Genomic DNA, 15881 nt, shown 5'->3' with positions numbered 1-15881 from the left:
AGTGTACTATAATACATGTTTTCTGCTGCTACTTTTTGTTTTGATTTTCCTCTTAAAGAGGGCAGAAGAGAAAAAATAGAAGAGGATATTGGACAGGCTAGTCGTACTCCTTCCAGACTTTGCTTACAAAAGACGATGAAAGAAGAAAGGAGCAACTTTTTCTCTAGGCCCCTGTTGTCTAAACCCAAAGCCTGGGGCAGCCCTGTACTACTGCACGATCCTATTCCTTCATATTTTTTGGAACTAGAGCTGGTGAGGCCTCTTCCCATGAATACTGCACTAACATCCACCTAAAGAAGGAAGAGTACAGTTCTTTACAATAATCCGGACAGGTTTGATGAGAAAAAAAGAAGTGATAATGTGACAAGGAATATGTTTGTGCAGCCTATTTACAGAAAAAAAATATATAAATCATAATTATTGTTTAAACCTTAGCTTTTTTGTACTGTACTTTTTTTTTTTTCTTTTTTGAGACTGGGTCTCACTGTGTTGCCCAGGCTAGAGTGCAGTGGCATCATCATAGCTCACTGCAACCTCAAACTCCTGGGCTCAAGTGATCCTTCTACCTCAACCTTCTCAGTAGCTGGGACTAAAGGCATGTGCCAACACAACTGGCTAATTTTTTTTTTTTTTTTTGGTAGATAAGCAGTCTCCCTATGTTTCATAGTCTGGTCTCAAACTCCTGGCCTCAAGTGACCCTCCCAACTCGGCCTCCCAAAGTGCTAGGATTACAGGCGTGAGACAGCAGTTGGCCTATGGCTTTTCTTTTTTTCAATTGCAAGAATAATAAAAGTTAATTGCAAATAATTTAGATAAGAAGTAGGCTATGCAAAAAAGTAAAACTTAACAGTTCAGTGTGTTGTATAACCATTTTATTGGTATCTAATTTATATAGATAAAATTCATCCATTTAAAGTGTACGATGCGGTGGTTTTAGTATATTTGGAGTCACACAACTATTGCCGTTATGTAATTCTCAGACATTTTTATCCCCCCAAATGTAACATGTACCCCATAAGCAGTCATTCCCCATTTACCTCTTCCCCAGCCCCTGGCTACCAGTAACCTAGTTTCTGTCTCTATGGATTTGCCTGTTCTGGAAATTTTATATAGATAGAACCATACAATATATGACCTTGTGTGCCTGGCTTATTTCACTTAGCATAGTATTTTCAAGATTCATCCATGTTGTAGCATGTATTTCATTCCTTTTTATGGTTGAATACTATTCCATTGCGATGTTTGTTTATCCATTCATCAGCTGATAGACCTTTGGGTTGTTTCCACTTTTTGGTTGTTATGAATAACACTACTGTGGGCCGGGTGCAGTGGCTCACGCCTGTAATCCTAGCACTCCGGGAGGCTGAGGCGGAAGGATCGCTTGAGGTCAGGAGTTCGAGACCAGCCTGAGCAAGAGCCAAGACCCCGTCTCTACTAAAAAATAGAAAGAAATTAACCGGACAACTAAAAATATGTAGAAAAAATTAGCTGGGCATGGTGGCACATGCCTGTAGTCCCAGCTACTTGGGAGACTGAGGCAGTGGCATTGCTTGAGCCCAAGAGTTTGAAGTTGCTGAGAACTAGGCTGACACCATGGCACTCTAGCCTGGGCAACAGAGGGAGACTCTGTCTCAAAAAGAAAAAAAAAAAAAAAGCTACTGTGAACATTCACATACAAGTTTTTTGTGTGAACATATGTTTTCAATCCATTATGTATATAACTAGAATAGAATTGCTGGGTCATACTGCAACACTATGTTTAATATTTTGAGCCATTTTCAATGTTTTTTCCAAAGTGGCTGCACCATTTTACATTCCTACCAGCCATGTGTGAGGGTTGCAATTTCTTCATATCCTTATCAACACTTACTATTGTTAGGTCCGGAGCTGAGAGAGAGACACACGAAGCCTCATGTGTAGCAAAATGCTGTTCACTTTGAGCATCTCGGTGCAGATGGGTGGAGGCAAAAAAGTGTCCACCCCAAGGGAGGGGAAAGCCTTGGGTTTTATAGAGGGTTTTTCCGGAGGAACTGAGTGACACCTGCAGAGATAGGGGAGCGGGTAGCTTCGTTCTTATGGGGGTAGGGGATAGGAACGCTGGCGTCACTACAGCTGCCTGTGGTCGACGTTAGATTTATAACCTTGGACTCTCCAGACTCCTGAGGCTTTTCTTTCACAGGCTTTATGATCACTAAGTATTATGTCCTATACATACTTTTCAGGTTCCTATCCTAAACCAGCCGAACAATCATTATCCATATTTTTTTATTATAGCCATGCTAGTGAATGCATCTCAGTGAGAAGTGGTAACTCATTGTGGTTTTGATGTGTATTATTAGATATTTTAAAACAAGGATTAGATTCTTCCCTTCTTTGTGTGCTTTAGATATGATTTTGCCAGAAAGCAAGGGAAATAGAATTGTATTTCAAGAACTCTTTTAACTTTATAAGTAGGATTGTCCCAGCTCTGGTGTCTACCTTGCCAGTCAATGCTATAAAGTACCTAGCTGATGAGGCTTTGGGAAGAAAGTACCAGAAAAGTAATACTAGCAGTGGGTGAATGCTCAAGCATGTCTAATGATTAGAACTCGATTTTTTTGTTTTTTTTTTTTTTTTGAGACGGAGTCTTGCTATGTCACCCAGGCTAGAGTGCCGTGGCATCAGCCTGACTCACAGCAACCTCAGACTCCTGGGCTCAAGTGATTTTCCTGCCTAAACCTCCCAAGTAGCTGGGACTACAGGTGCGCGATGCCACGCCTGGCTAATTTTTCTATTTTTAGTCTCGCTCTTGCTCAGGCTGGTCTCGAACTCCTGACCTCAAGCAGTCTTCCCGCCTTGGCCTCCCAGAGTGCTAGGATTACAGGCGTGAGCCACCTTACTTGGCCAGAACTCAACTTAAATTTAGACAAGACCATAGGTAGTTACCTGAGAAGCTTGATTTTATCATTAAGAAGACTTCTCAGCCCCTGATTACTTCTGCAGCAATTTGTTCATTCAACAAACACTGAGCACTTTGTGTATGCCAGGTCCTGCACATGTTGATTCGTGTGCTAAATAAGACATAATCCCATGGCCTCAGTATCGAGAAAGGTAGAGAGATACATAAAGAAATGAAGTATACTTCAGGTGGGTACCACTACACAGTCACTGAAGTGGCTAAAATTTAAAAACAGAAATGGATAAGAAATGGCAAGAATGTAGAGCAACTAGACTTCTCATACTACTGATGGCAGTGTAAACTGACCCAACCATTTTAGAACAGTGTTTGACAGTTTCTCCTACAGCTGAATATTCACATACCCTATAACTCAGAAATTCCACTTTTAGGCATATACCTAATAGAAATGCATATATATGGCCATTGAAAGACATGTACCAGGATGTTCATAGCAGCATTGTTCTTAGTACCAAAAATGGAAACAACTCAAATGTCCATCAGTAGTAGAAAAGGATAAAAAAAATGGTATATTCATTGAACAGAATACCAATACCACTGAAAATGAACAAACCACTGCTACCAGCAACAATGTGGATGAATCTGACACACATAATGTTGACTCAAAGAAGCTAGACACAAAAGAGTATGGAACAATAAAAAGTAAACTAATCTATGGTAAAAGAAATCAACAGTGGTTACCTTTGGGGTTAGGTAATGACTGGGATGAAGCACAAAAGAGGCTTTTGGGATCTTGGCAATATTCTCTCCCTTGATCAGAGTAGCAGTTACACAGCTGTGTTCATTTTCTAAAACTCATTGAGCTATATAATACCTTTACATTTCGTACACTTCTGTAGGTATGTTATACTTCAATAAAAATATCTACTTAAAATATTTCAGGTTTTTATAGGTAAAAATATGGGCAAAAGCAGAAGACTGTACAAGGAACAGAGGTGACACATAACTGGGAGCAGTTAACTCTTTATGGGAGGGAACCAGAAAAGGCTCTCTGAAAATGCTGCCAGAACTGGATTTGGAAAGATAATTTCAACAAGCTGAAAAAAATGAGTAAAGGAAGAGGAAAGGCATTGCAGGCAGAGGGAATAGCATTCTCAAAAGCACACAGAGGCATAAAATCACACAGTGTGGTTTAGGGAATCACAAGCAGTTCCATGTTGTTTGGTGTATTAATTGGGGAGAGATGGCAGGAAGGAGCTGCAGATGATAAGACTGTCTAGGTAAGCAGTGACCAGATCATAAAAGCCCCTTCCATCCTAGCTACACAGCTCGAACTTGAACTGCAGGTCTCTTGAAGTCCTGGTTCATAGTTCTCAGATTGAGTCCTGTCTTTGCAACAGAAAATGGGAATTAATTAAACAGCTTCAAGAAGAAAAGTGGCAGGATCAGATTTATAATTTAGAAAGACCAGTGGATGCAATATGGAGGTTGGATTAGAAGTTGAGTCAGGGTGACCTGTTGGAACTGATTAAAATGGTAAAAGGTGGACATAGAGTATACAATGATAAACATTGGAAACTTGGAAGGGTAAGAGGGTGGGAGGGAGGTGGGTGATGAGAAATTACTTAATGGATATAATGTACATTATTCAGTGATGGATACATCAAAAGTCCAGACTTCACCCCTACACAACATATTCATGTAACAAAATTGTACTTATACCCCCTAAATGTATACAAATAACAAATAAATAACTAAAATGATAAAAAGAACAGGTAAGGGATTAAACTAAGTGTCAGAGTCTGATTCTAAGGATATTCATAGATAGAGTCATCAAGGACTGGTGGCTGATTAGATGTGAGAGTTGAGGAAGAAGGTGGCTTCTGAGATTCTGTGTCTAGCTTGAGTTATTAATAGTAGTCAGGGCACCTACCAAAGACAGAAACTAGAGAGTGTCAGGGACATTTTGGTTAAAAATGAACTAAGGCAAAGATACTTCTTGGAAAGAAGGAGACCACACTCCAACTCCGTAGACTTCAAGAACATCCTGATTGGTGTTGGGGCCCAGACTGCTGGCCTTCTGTGGCCCCATTTGCATTTGGGCCTTGCCTACTGCCAGAGTAGCCTAGGGCAGAAACAACTCAATTTACGTGCACCAATTCACAAAGCCATTAAGGCTTTGCTTTGGGGAGTAAAGACAGAATCTGCTGCACCCCAGCATTCCTTATCCCTGTGTAGGAACTAGAAGAGGGAAGATTTACAAAAAGGGAAGAGATTGAACATTTGGGTCCTAGGTCCACCATGCTATTGAGCCACCACAGTGGATTGTAACTCTTTGAAAGAAATTTTTTTTTCCCACTTCTATAACTGAAACACTGTTGGGCCCCTAAATTTTCAAAACACTTTCTTTCACTGACTAAGGATTACTCTGGGCTATTTGGTGGACATTTGTGCCTGGTCATAGCGGACCATAGCAGCAATGGATAAGGACTACACAAGGAGAGAAAAACACATAGAATCTGGTATTTTACTGACAGTCACAGCAGGCAAAAAGAATATGAGCACATTTTCCAGTTCCATTTATTAAGACAATCTGAACCTTTGGAATCTGAAGTTATCACACAAGGGAGACAAGTTGAAGGCTCCAAGTCATCTGATTTGAACATTGAGAGGAATGTGACCTCATTTTGAACCCCAGGAGAGTGAAACAGGATATATTGGTCTAATCAGATTTGCATTTTTAAAAGATCACTCTGGCTGCTTTACAGAAAATGGATTGGAGAGAGGCAAATCTGGATGCAGGAACACAAGAGGCCACTATAATCATAGAGGTGATGGTGGCTTGAGCCAGGGACTGGTGGGGGATATGGAGAGATTTCAATGGATTTAACATGTATACATATATTTTAGAGGGAGAATAATCAGAACACGGTGATTGCTTGCATGTGAGAGGATGGTGAGGGATAAAGAGGAGTCACCAATGACTCTTAGGTTTCTAATTTGTGCATCTGGGTGGATGGTAGAACCATCCATCCTTCTGGACCAAATGGGTAGCTAGGAGATGGAAAGTTCAATTCTATACACGTTAAGTTTGTAGGGGTTATGAGACATCCAAATGAATTGCTAAGCAGACATTTGCATCAGGCCTGGAGTTCAGAGGTGAGGCCTTGGTTAAACATTCAACATAGAATTCATTCACATATTGATAGTAATTAAGGCCATGAGGTAAGAATAAGTGAGGTCTATTGAGATATTAAAGTAAAGAGAAGAGGACCTAGGACAATGTCAACTTTTAAAGGTTATATGGATGGGGAAAGTCAGCTCAGGAAACAGAAGTGCAGGAAAAAAAACTGGGAGAGTATGGCATCACAGAAATCAAAGGAAGAGGCTGGGCGTGGTGGCTCACACCTATAATCCTAACACTTTGGGAGGCCTAGGTGGGAGGGTCACTTGAGGCCAGGGGGTCAAGTCCAGCCTGTACACAAGCAAGACCCCATCTCTACAAAAAAATAGAAAAATTATCTGGGGGTGCTGGCACGCACCTGTAGTCCCAGCTACTTGGGAGGCTGAGGCAGGAGGATTGCTTGAGCCCACGAGTTGGAGGTTGCAGTGAGCTATGATGATGCCCCTGTACTCTAGCCCCTGCAACAGAGCAAAACCCTTATCTCAAAGAAAAAAAGAAAAGAAAAGAAAAGAAACAAAGGAAGAGACTTTTAAAGAGTTGCCTATGTTAATTGATTCTGAATTAGTCAAGATGGAGACTGGAAAATTTGCTGATTTTTACTGCAGTGAGTTATACTAAAAATATTTAACAACGGATATGGCTTTTCTACACAGTAGCCAGAGTGTTCTTTTCAAAGGAAAGTCAGATCATTTCAATCAGCTGCTTAAAATTCTTTAATGGCTTTTCATAGCCCTTGGAACAAAGTCCCAAGTGTAAGGTGCAAGTCCTAGAGTCCGAAGGCCCAAGAACCAGGAGCTCTGATGTTGAAGGCAGGAGCGATGGATGTCTTAGCTCAAGAAGAGAGAAAGAGAATTAAGAATTTGCCCTTTCTCCACCTTTTTGTTCTACTGGGCCCTCAAAGCATTGGAGGATGCCCACCCACATTGATGAGGGCAAACCTTCTTTACTCAGCCTTCTGATTCAAATGATAATCTCTTCCAGGAACACCCTCACAGACACACCCAGAAATAATGTCTTACTAGCTATCTGGGCATCCCTTAGGGCCCAGTCAAGTTGACACATAAAATTAACCATCACAGTATATGAGCCTCAAAAGAGTAGGAGTTTTGACAAGATGGTGGGGAAAAAGTAATGGTCTAGAAATAGTGATGGAGAAAGGAAGACAATAATTTGTCCTGTGGTAGATAGATATGAGCACAGATCACCTCCACAGAGGGCTGCTCTGGAAGAGATCAGGTTTCGATGAATTCAGGGAGGTATGGAGAACATTCCTGGAAGATATGCAGGATGCAGGGGAATTTGTAGATCACAGAGCAACTGCTCCAGAGGATACCTTGGAGAGCTAGGAGAGGGGGGTGCATTAGAACAGTGGGACGCTCAGTCAGGAACAAGGAAAAATGGAGTATTGTGGGGATGATGGTGTAGTTGTAGTCATTCTTAAACTTTAATGTCTAGCAGCATCACAGGGAGGGCTTGTTAAAATACAGATTGCCAGTGGGACGGCAAACTAGTGCAACCTCTATGGAAAGCAATATGGAGATACCTCAAAGAGATACAAGTAGACCTACCATTTGATCCAGCAATCCCATTACTGGGCATCTACCCAAAAGAACAACAGACATTCTATAAAAAAGACATCTGCACTCGAATGTTTATAGCAACAGAATTCACAATTGCAAAGATGTGGAAACAACCCAAGTGCCCATCAATCCATGAGTGGATTAATAAAATGTGGTATATGTATACTGTGGAATATTACTCAACTATAAGAAACAATGGTGGTATAGCATCTCTTGTATTGTCCTGGTTAGAGCTGGAACCCATTCTACTAAGTGAAGTATCCCAAGAATGGAAAAAAGGACCACATGTACTCATCATCAAATTGGTATTAACTGATCAACACTTAAGTGCACATACAGTAATAACATTCATCGGGTGTTAGGCAGATGGAAGGGGGGAGGAGAATGGGATGGGTATATTCACACCTAATGGGTGCAGTGCTCACAATCTGGGGGGGATGGACACGCTTGAAGCTCTGACTTGGGTTAGGCAAGGGCAATATATGTCACCTAAACATTTGTGAATCCAGTGGAATTAGAGGCCAAACTAAAGCTGCATCCCAGTTGGATTGTCAATGCTTGGATTGTGAAGTCTCAAAAGTGATATAATCAGGTGTCTGGCTCCACTGATAAGCAGCAATGGTGCTTGAAGCAACCAAAACTGCCAGGCATAGATAACTTGAGCAGAACAGTGACATAAAGGTGCCAATAACTCTTAGGTCTCAGATTTCACAAGCTGGATTATATATTAATAGATGAAGTCACAGCTATACCAATAGCCCTAATCTTGATGCTCAAAGACCATATTGGATTGACCGACCAGCAGGGATTCCAATCATTTCCAGGGTTTTCCCTGAAAATATTTGGAAAGGGCTTGTAGAACTGAAATTTGGGATTCTCTTACAAGAATGACCTCATTGATACTCAGCTTGAATGCTGAGAAAGCTCCAAACACTGACTTAGTTGATTTGGAGGTGGTATGGTATCTCTCAGATTGCCCTCTCCCCTAACATTGTGAAATTCCCAGAGAAAATTACATACATCCATGAATCACTCCTGGCCATCATTTGCTGCTAGCCTGCTAGTGGAGGGACAAGTCATGTGTGTCCTTTCAGGCAGAAACACCAGAGTGTGAGTCCGATAATGCTGGAGATTCCGTCTTTACAGAATACAGAAACTACAGCAGGGAAAGGAGTGCACTTTGAGTCAGAGCACAGCCAACTTCCTGGCGATTGCAGGTGGAATTCTCCTTCTGGTGCCAGTGCCCTAAAGGGGTACAAAGAACTCTATAGGGTCTTCAGAGGAGGCTAATTACCCAAAGGTGACACCCATTTAACCTATTACCCCCTCCAGGAAAAGAGCAAAACTCACCTCACTTCTGTTACTTCTCAAGATGAAAGTAGATTTTTTATTAGATCCTCCCCTTTAATTGACTGTGGGAAGGAAGTGGGGCCACCCCTAAATACCTGTGTGCATCCTTGCTCCAGGCTAGGGCAGGGTGAGCCCTTACCAAGCCAGAGACCTACCAGGACGTGAAATATCTGTTTGGTAAGTCCTTAGAAATAAGTCCTTAAACGTGTAGTGCCATGTACCCTCTGGGCATGCTAAAGTTAACTGGAAATTAGGGCAAGTAAGCACAGCTTGGCAGGGGAATTTGAATATGCTCCCAGAGGTTCTCCACGGTGGGGTTTAGGGATTGGGCATCCATTCATTCAAATAAATATTTATGGGCACACATCAGAATCACCAGGGGCACTTTCTTCCCGAAATACACACATATCTTTCTAAGTTTGCTTTGCACAGTCCTTCAGAGGCTATTAATTTCTTCCTACACACTCTGCCTGAAATTTAGGTAACATACAAAAGATGAGCGATGGCACCTATATAGGACCACATGTCAAACTGGATTGTTTTTCCCAAGTCCCAAGTAACCTATTCTAAAAAAAAAACAAAAAAAATCCTCAATAACTTTTCTGCAGAAATCATTAATGAACCAATTGCTAATTTTAGAGAAAAAATTAAAGAAATAAACCCTAGTAAAATCAAGTACTTTCTTATAATTTTTAAAAAAAATCTAGTGTGAAGCACTGCTGATATAATTCTGATTGAAAAGCCTAAGTAAAAATAATCATGGCTACCATTAATTGACCATCTCCTAAGTGCCGAGCACATAATATATGTTCTCATTTAATCTGTACAATATAACTTTGCACACTGGCAGTATCGTGACCAGTGAGTTTTGTTTTTGGTTTTGTTTTTGTTTTTTTGAGACAGAGTCTCGCTCTGTTGCCCGGGCTAGAGTGCCGTGGCGTCAAGCTCACAGCAACCTCAAACTCCTGGGCTTAAGCAATCCTTCTGCCTCAGCCTCCCAAGTAGCTGGGACTACAGGCATGTGCCACCATGCTGGGCTAATTTTTTTCTATATATATTTTTAGCTGCCCAGATCATTCTTTCTATTTTTAGTAGAGACGAGTTCTCGCTCTTGCTCAGGCTGGTCTCGAACTCCTGACCTCGAGCGATCCTCCCGCCTCCGCCTCCCAGAGTGCTAGGATTACAGGTGTGAGCCACCGCTCCCAGCCACCAATGAGTTTTATCTGAGGCTCGATTATTGCTAATTGAAAACTTTTCCCAATACCCCACCATGATGACTTGCAATATAGTTGGCATTGGCAATTTTTGACAGTCCCTATGGGGATTGAAAAATAAAAAAATTTTTAAAACTCTGTACAATAACACTATGAAGTGGGTGCCATTTTCCCCATTTTACCAATAAGAGAAAACTACAGAGTTTAAATGACTTAGCTTAGTTTAAATGATCTGGAGCTACAGTTTAGGTCAGAGTAACTGAGGCTTTGTCCAATGTTGGGCCTAAAATTTAGAGGGCGAGAAAATAATTATCTAAAAATGCTGTACATTTTAAAGTGTCTTCTTCCTTTAGGAAGCATTCTCTACCTTTGTCTCCCCACCTCTGGTTTTGGTGGCAAGCTCTCCTGTACACTGGGACACTGCCCTTTGGCAGCCTACAGAAATTTGTCTATGTGAGTACCCTTTCATTTAGCTTCTGCTTTAAGGTGAATGTCATACTCTTTGTCATGGTGCTAGGTTTGAACCTAACATAATGATGTTGGTTTTTAAAGACCAGGCAAACCATCCTTTTCCTCCTCTTTCTTTTCTTCCTCCCCACCACCCTCCCTTTTTAAGATCAAGCTTCTGTTACTTCTCTGGAAAACAGATCTTATCTAACACTGCCACTGCTTAAAGTCAAAAGCCCTTTGGAACTTGGGGCATTCGCACAGGTTGACCTCCAAAGCTTTGGAGCTGAAAGTCAGACTGAACTGCTTGAGCCCAAAGTTTCCTATGTCATCCTGAATGCTGCCTGCTTGCTCAGCTGAAACCTGAATTCTGTGAAGAGAAGTTACTACTTAACACTGTCACCCTGACACTTGGTCCCTGCCGCTGTAAATTGGGCAGGCTGGACTCAGGACTAGGGCTGATGGTCATTAACCCAGTGAGCTCTAAGCCAAGAGCACCCTGGATTCCCTCTGTCACAGCTCCTCAGCATCGTCTCTTGAAGCCTGCCTTCAAGGAGGTTGAGTGAGGACCTTCTCATCCATCCAGAACCTTCATTTTCCTTTGCATGATGCAGAAGTGAGCCCACCGGTTCAGGCTTTTTCTAAACTCATGAGGATTTTTGTTTTTGTTTTGTCTTTCCTATCACAAGCAGTTTGTAAGGGTCACCCAAGTCCACCCCGGCAGGTTTCATTCACTTTCAATTTCAGACTACAAAGGTTAAGGGCTTGATCTTTCCCAGATTACAACTCCAGGAAGGTATATGGGGAAGACGACGTGAGGCCAGTGGTGCTGGTGAATGTTTAACAACCAGCTCTCTGGGGCAAAAGTGGGTGCACTCGTGTGACATTGTGAAATAATGGATCCAGTCTGCATCCCCACTTCCCGCACAGAACTCCTAAAACCCTTGCTGACAGGGGCACTAGGAGAATCTGCTGTTCTGATATTTGGTCTTTGATCTCAGTTCCTGACACTGTTGTAATTTCTTGAGTGATAGGAGGGTCTTTTGTGCTAACAAAGTTGCTATTGGTGGGCTCCCGGATAACCTCCGGATGGGGGCTGGTTGCCAGGGAACCAACCTTGCAATTAGAGGGTTGGAACCTTCAGGCCCCGCCCCTGACCTCTGGGGAGAAGGGAGGAGATGAAGGTTAAGCCAATCACCAATGGCCAATGCTTTAATCCCAAAGGGCTGGTTTTGGGGAGTTTCCAGGTTTGCGAACACATCCACATGGTGAGAGGGTGGTGCACCCCAACTCCACAGGGACAGAAGCTCCTGTGCTCGGTACCCTCCCAGACCTCGCCCTACGTATCCCTTCGACTGACTGTTCATCATTTATTATATCCTTTGTTAATAAACCGGAAACATAAGTGTTCCCCTGAGTTTTGTGAGCCACTGTAGCAAATCAATCCAACCCAAGGAGGGGATTGTAAAATCCAATTTATAGCAGTTGGTCAGAAGCAGAGGTCACAACTTGTGCTTGTGACTGGCATCTGAACTGGAAGGCAGTCTTGTAGGATTGAGCCCTCAGTCTATGGGATCTGATGCTAACTCCAGGTAGCTAGTGTCAGAATTGAATTGAATTAGAGGCTATCCAGCTGGTGTCTGCTATAGAATCTGCCAGAGAATTGCTTGACACATCCGGTGTCAGAAATGTTGAGTGACTTTGTGAAAGTGGAAAGTAGAGTGTAGGAAAAATAGTTTGGTTTTTCCTATATCCTTACAACATGTGTGTGTATTATATACATACATACATATGGATGGATGTGTGTATGCTTGTTTTATATTTTAATTGTAAAGAATAATACACAATTTACAAATAAGATACATAATACTTTGTATTTTAAATTCTATGTATCCAATTGATTGTCACAAAACGCTTTTGTTGATTTTTCCCTAAATCTTACATCCATAGCCAAACCAATGGTTGTAACTGATGAACATGAGTAATTCTGACATGAATGTTGGTTAATATTTTCCATTACACTAACCAGTAAGAAGAAAGTGAAACAATGAAGATGTCAGAACTTCACTAGTTTATCAATGACATGATTGACTTCTTTACTGAGTAAGATAATTTTTGAATATTGGAAGAATATTTCCTCAAGTTTTTGTGCTATTCACCATGTAATGGTTACAGACACTACATACTTTTAAGCTTAAACTGTATTATTATCATTTTCTCCATCACTTTATTAAGTCCAGACAATAAAAAAAAAAACAATAAATCAAAGCTGATTTGTAGAGTTTGCTGATTTCTATGGTATAAGTACTCCCACCATAGCCAATTGTAAGCTAACAATGCATTGTCCCGGAATGAAGACTTGGGAAGAAATGCACCTTAGAACACCATTATGCAATATTTGAACCATTACAGATACAATAGGTATAAATAATCTCAAGAACATAGGTAATAGTATTAGAAAGTAACGAGTTTTGAGTATTTATTACTTCTAAGTATAATTTCATTTATTTGTGATTTTATGCTTATAGGTGATCTATTTTATTTTCTTGTGGGGTTCCAAAGGAAGGACTTTAAAAATAATATAAAAAGTAAAAAAGGTTTAAAAACAAGGTATGTAAATGTGTGTGCACACATGTATGTAGTTGTATATGTGCACGTTGTGCATAAAGTTTTTTCCTCCAAGAGAGCTGTCATTTGTTTCAGTTTCTGGAGTTGGCTTTGGAACAGACTCATTGGTTTTGGGATGCTCACCACAAGAGGCACTTTATTCATTTATATATAAGGCAAACATTCACCCATTAATCTTGAAGAAAGTTGCACAGCTCACCTTAAGTTTGCGTGCTGATGCTACAAACCGAGATTTTTATGTTCTGCTTAGCAATGCAAATGGAGGTTGCTTTTAGCCAGCCTATGTGCCCTTGAAGAAAGAGAAATGGCTTTCTAAAACTTCAGTGGTTTAGATTAGTCTGTTTAGAGACTGGGGGAGTACGGGGGACTATCACGATTGCCTCATTGCATGGTGGGGGTCTGTCTGTAACTCTGGGAGAATTTAAGGGTGATGGCTATGTCCTTGCTTGGAGCAGACGCTTTTGTGTAGAGCAAGTGGTGAGTGCTAAACGTTTTCCTGATCAAGCACACCCCTGCTGAGGGAAGTGGTGATGGCAACAGTGGGTCAGCGTTTCCTAGGACTGCCCAGGTAGCTGGGTTACAGGGGTAACGACATGCAGCAGGCCCAGCAAGCATCACAGAGAGTGGGCAGCTGTGAGATTCCGAGAACCTCAGGAAAAGAAGGGACTTCCTACAAGTCCAAGTCCTTTATATTTGACTATTAAGAGATGTGACCTATGTTATACTCCAAACTGGTGCAGTGGACTATTTCCATCTTCTTTTCTTATTAAGATCATTATTTTTTATTATTAAAATTGTTGTATTTTAATTAAGTACCAACAGAATTCCATTTGCAATGATACAGTATTGAATATCTTTGTAATTAACAATACCAAGCTAGATAAATAGGCTTCCTTCACATTTTAACAAACTTTTTATTTTAAAATTATTAAAAATTCACAGGAAGTTGCAAAAATAGTACAGAGAGTTCCCATGTACCCTTTACTCCGTTTGCCCCATGGTAACATCTTACATGACTATATTTGTATTTTCCAAATTTTTTATGATGTATTGCTCTTAAAATTAGGGGGCAAAAAGTCTTTTCCCAGTTCTTGAAAGCATTTTTTTAACCTTTTGTTTTGAATTAGGTCTTACCCCATGCTATCTATATTCCATCTAATCCTAACTCTTATGCATATCCACAGGTGTGATATTCAAAATATTTAAAGATAACAGAAAACTGGTTCTGCTTTGGGAACATCCAATCAGAATAAAGGCTGGTCTTAAGGACTCCCAAGGGCCAGCCGTGGTGTAATCCTAGCTCACTGGGGGGCTGAGGGCCTAGCTGTAATCCTAGCTCACTGGGGGGCTGAGGTGGCAGGATTGCTTGGGCTCAGGAGTTCAAGACCAGCCTGAGCAAGAGAGAGACCCGTCTCTGCTAAAAATAGAAAAAATTAGCGCTGGGTGTGGTGGCAAGCAACTGTAGTCCCAGCTATTCGGGAGGCTGAGGCAGGCTGAGGCAGGCTGAGGCAGGAGGATTGCCTGAGCCCAGGAGTTTGAGGTTGCTGTGAGCTAGGCTGATGCTACTGCAACTCTACTCATGGCAACATAGTGAGACTCTGTCTCAAAAAAAAAAGAACTCCCAAGAACTGAAACAGAGCTCTGGACACTCATGCATTAATTCTTCAGTTTCTGGATTGTGGGGATGTCTGGGAGAGGGAGGCAGGGGAAGTGGCTATTGATCAACGGTATGGAAATATTTCAGTATTTGGCTCACCATGCAGCTGTGCTGGAGAGCACCAGCCCAATACCAGCCCAAATTTTCCTGTAATGCACTCATCACCCAGTGCTTTGGGTTCACTGGGTTATTCTTATTTGCCCCCCAAATATTATTATCAGCTCCTTGAAAGCAAAGGTGTTTGCTTAATTTGCGGAACTCTAGAGCCCAGCATGGTACCTAACTCAATATGTGACAAATTATTAATACATAAATGAAACTTAAGTTCTAGTGGTGGGCCTGTCCTCGCACTAGCCACGTGACCTTAGGCAGGTAACTCACCCTGCTCTAAGGATCCTCTTCTGTAAAACAAGATTATTAAAACCGTTTGGTCCTTTCAAGCCCTATAAAGCTTCATAAGGAGTTTGCAAGAACTTCAAGATATGCAATAATAAGGAAAGACTAGGGATAAAATAAGAAAATTATATTTTGGCAAATATCCAAATGTCTATTATATGCAAAATTCATAATTTTTAAAAGTCTAGTGAGAAAAGAAAAATGATTATACAGTCTTGTTTATGAAGAAATTAGTCTAGTGAATACCATGATACAAGAGAGCATAAGTACTATAATAGGTAAACAAACAAGGCATTTCAGGAATGCAGAGGAGTGATTTTTTTTTTTTTTTTTTTGAGACACAGTTTTGCAAGACCCTGTCTTGCACAGCTTTGTTACCTGGGCTGGAGTGTGGTGGTGTCATCATAGCTCACTGCAACGTCAAACTCTTGGACTCAAGTGATCCTCCCACCTCTGCCTCCCAAGTAGCTAGGACTACAGGAGCACACCAGCATGCCTGGCTAATTTTTTTAATTTTTGTAGAGACAAG

The 15881-nt window shown here is 41.2% G+C and overlaps 1 non-coding gene across 1 annotated transcript; it reads left to right on the top strand.

The window, feature by feature from the left end:
- Positions 1–10194: 10194 nt before the first annotated feature.
- LOC123643023 lies at positions 10195–10334 on the top strand. Its single transcript, XR_006736601.1, has one exon. It is a non-coding gene; the product is annotated as a U4 spliceosomal RNA (small nuclear RNA).
- The last annotated feature ends 5547 nt before the right edge of the window (positions 10335–15881 follow it).

This window comes from Lemur catta, chromosome 7 (assembly GCF_020740605.2).
Source record: "Lemur catta isolate mLemCat1 chromosome 7, mLemCat1.pri, whole genome shotgun sequence".
NCBI classification, from domain to species: Eukaryota; Metazoa; Chordata; class Mammalia; order Primates; family Lemuridae; genus Lemur; species Lemur catta.
Note: the sequence above shows the minus strand (reverse complement) of the source record. Positions and strands in the feature narration are given on the sequence as shown.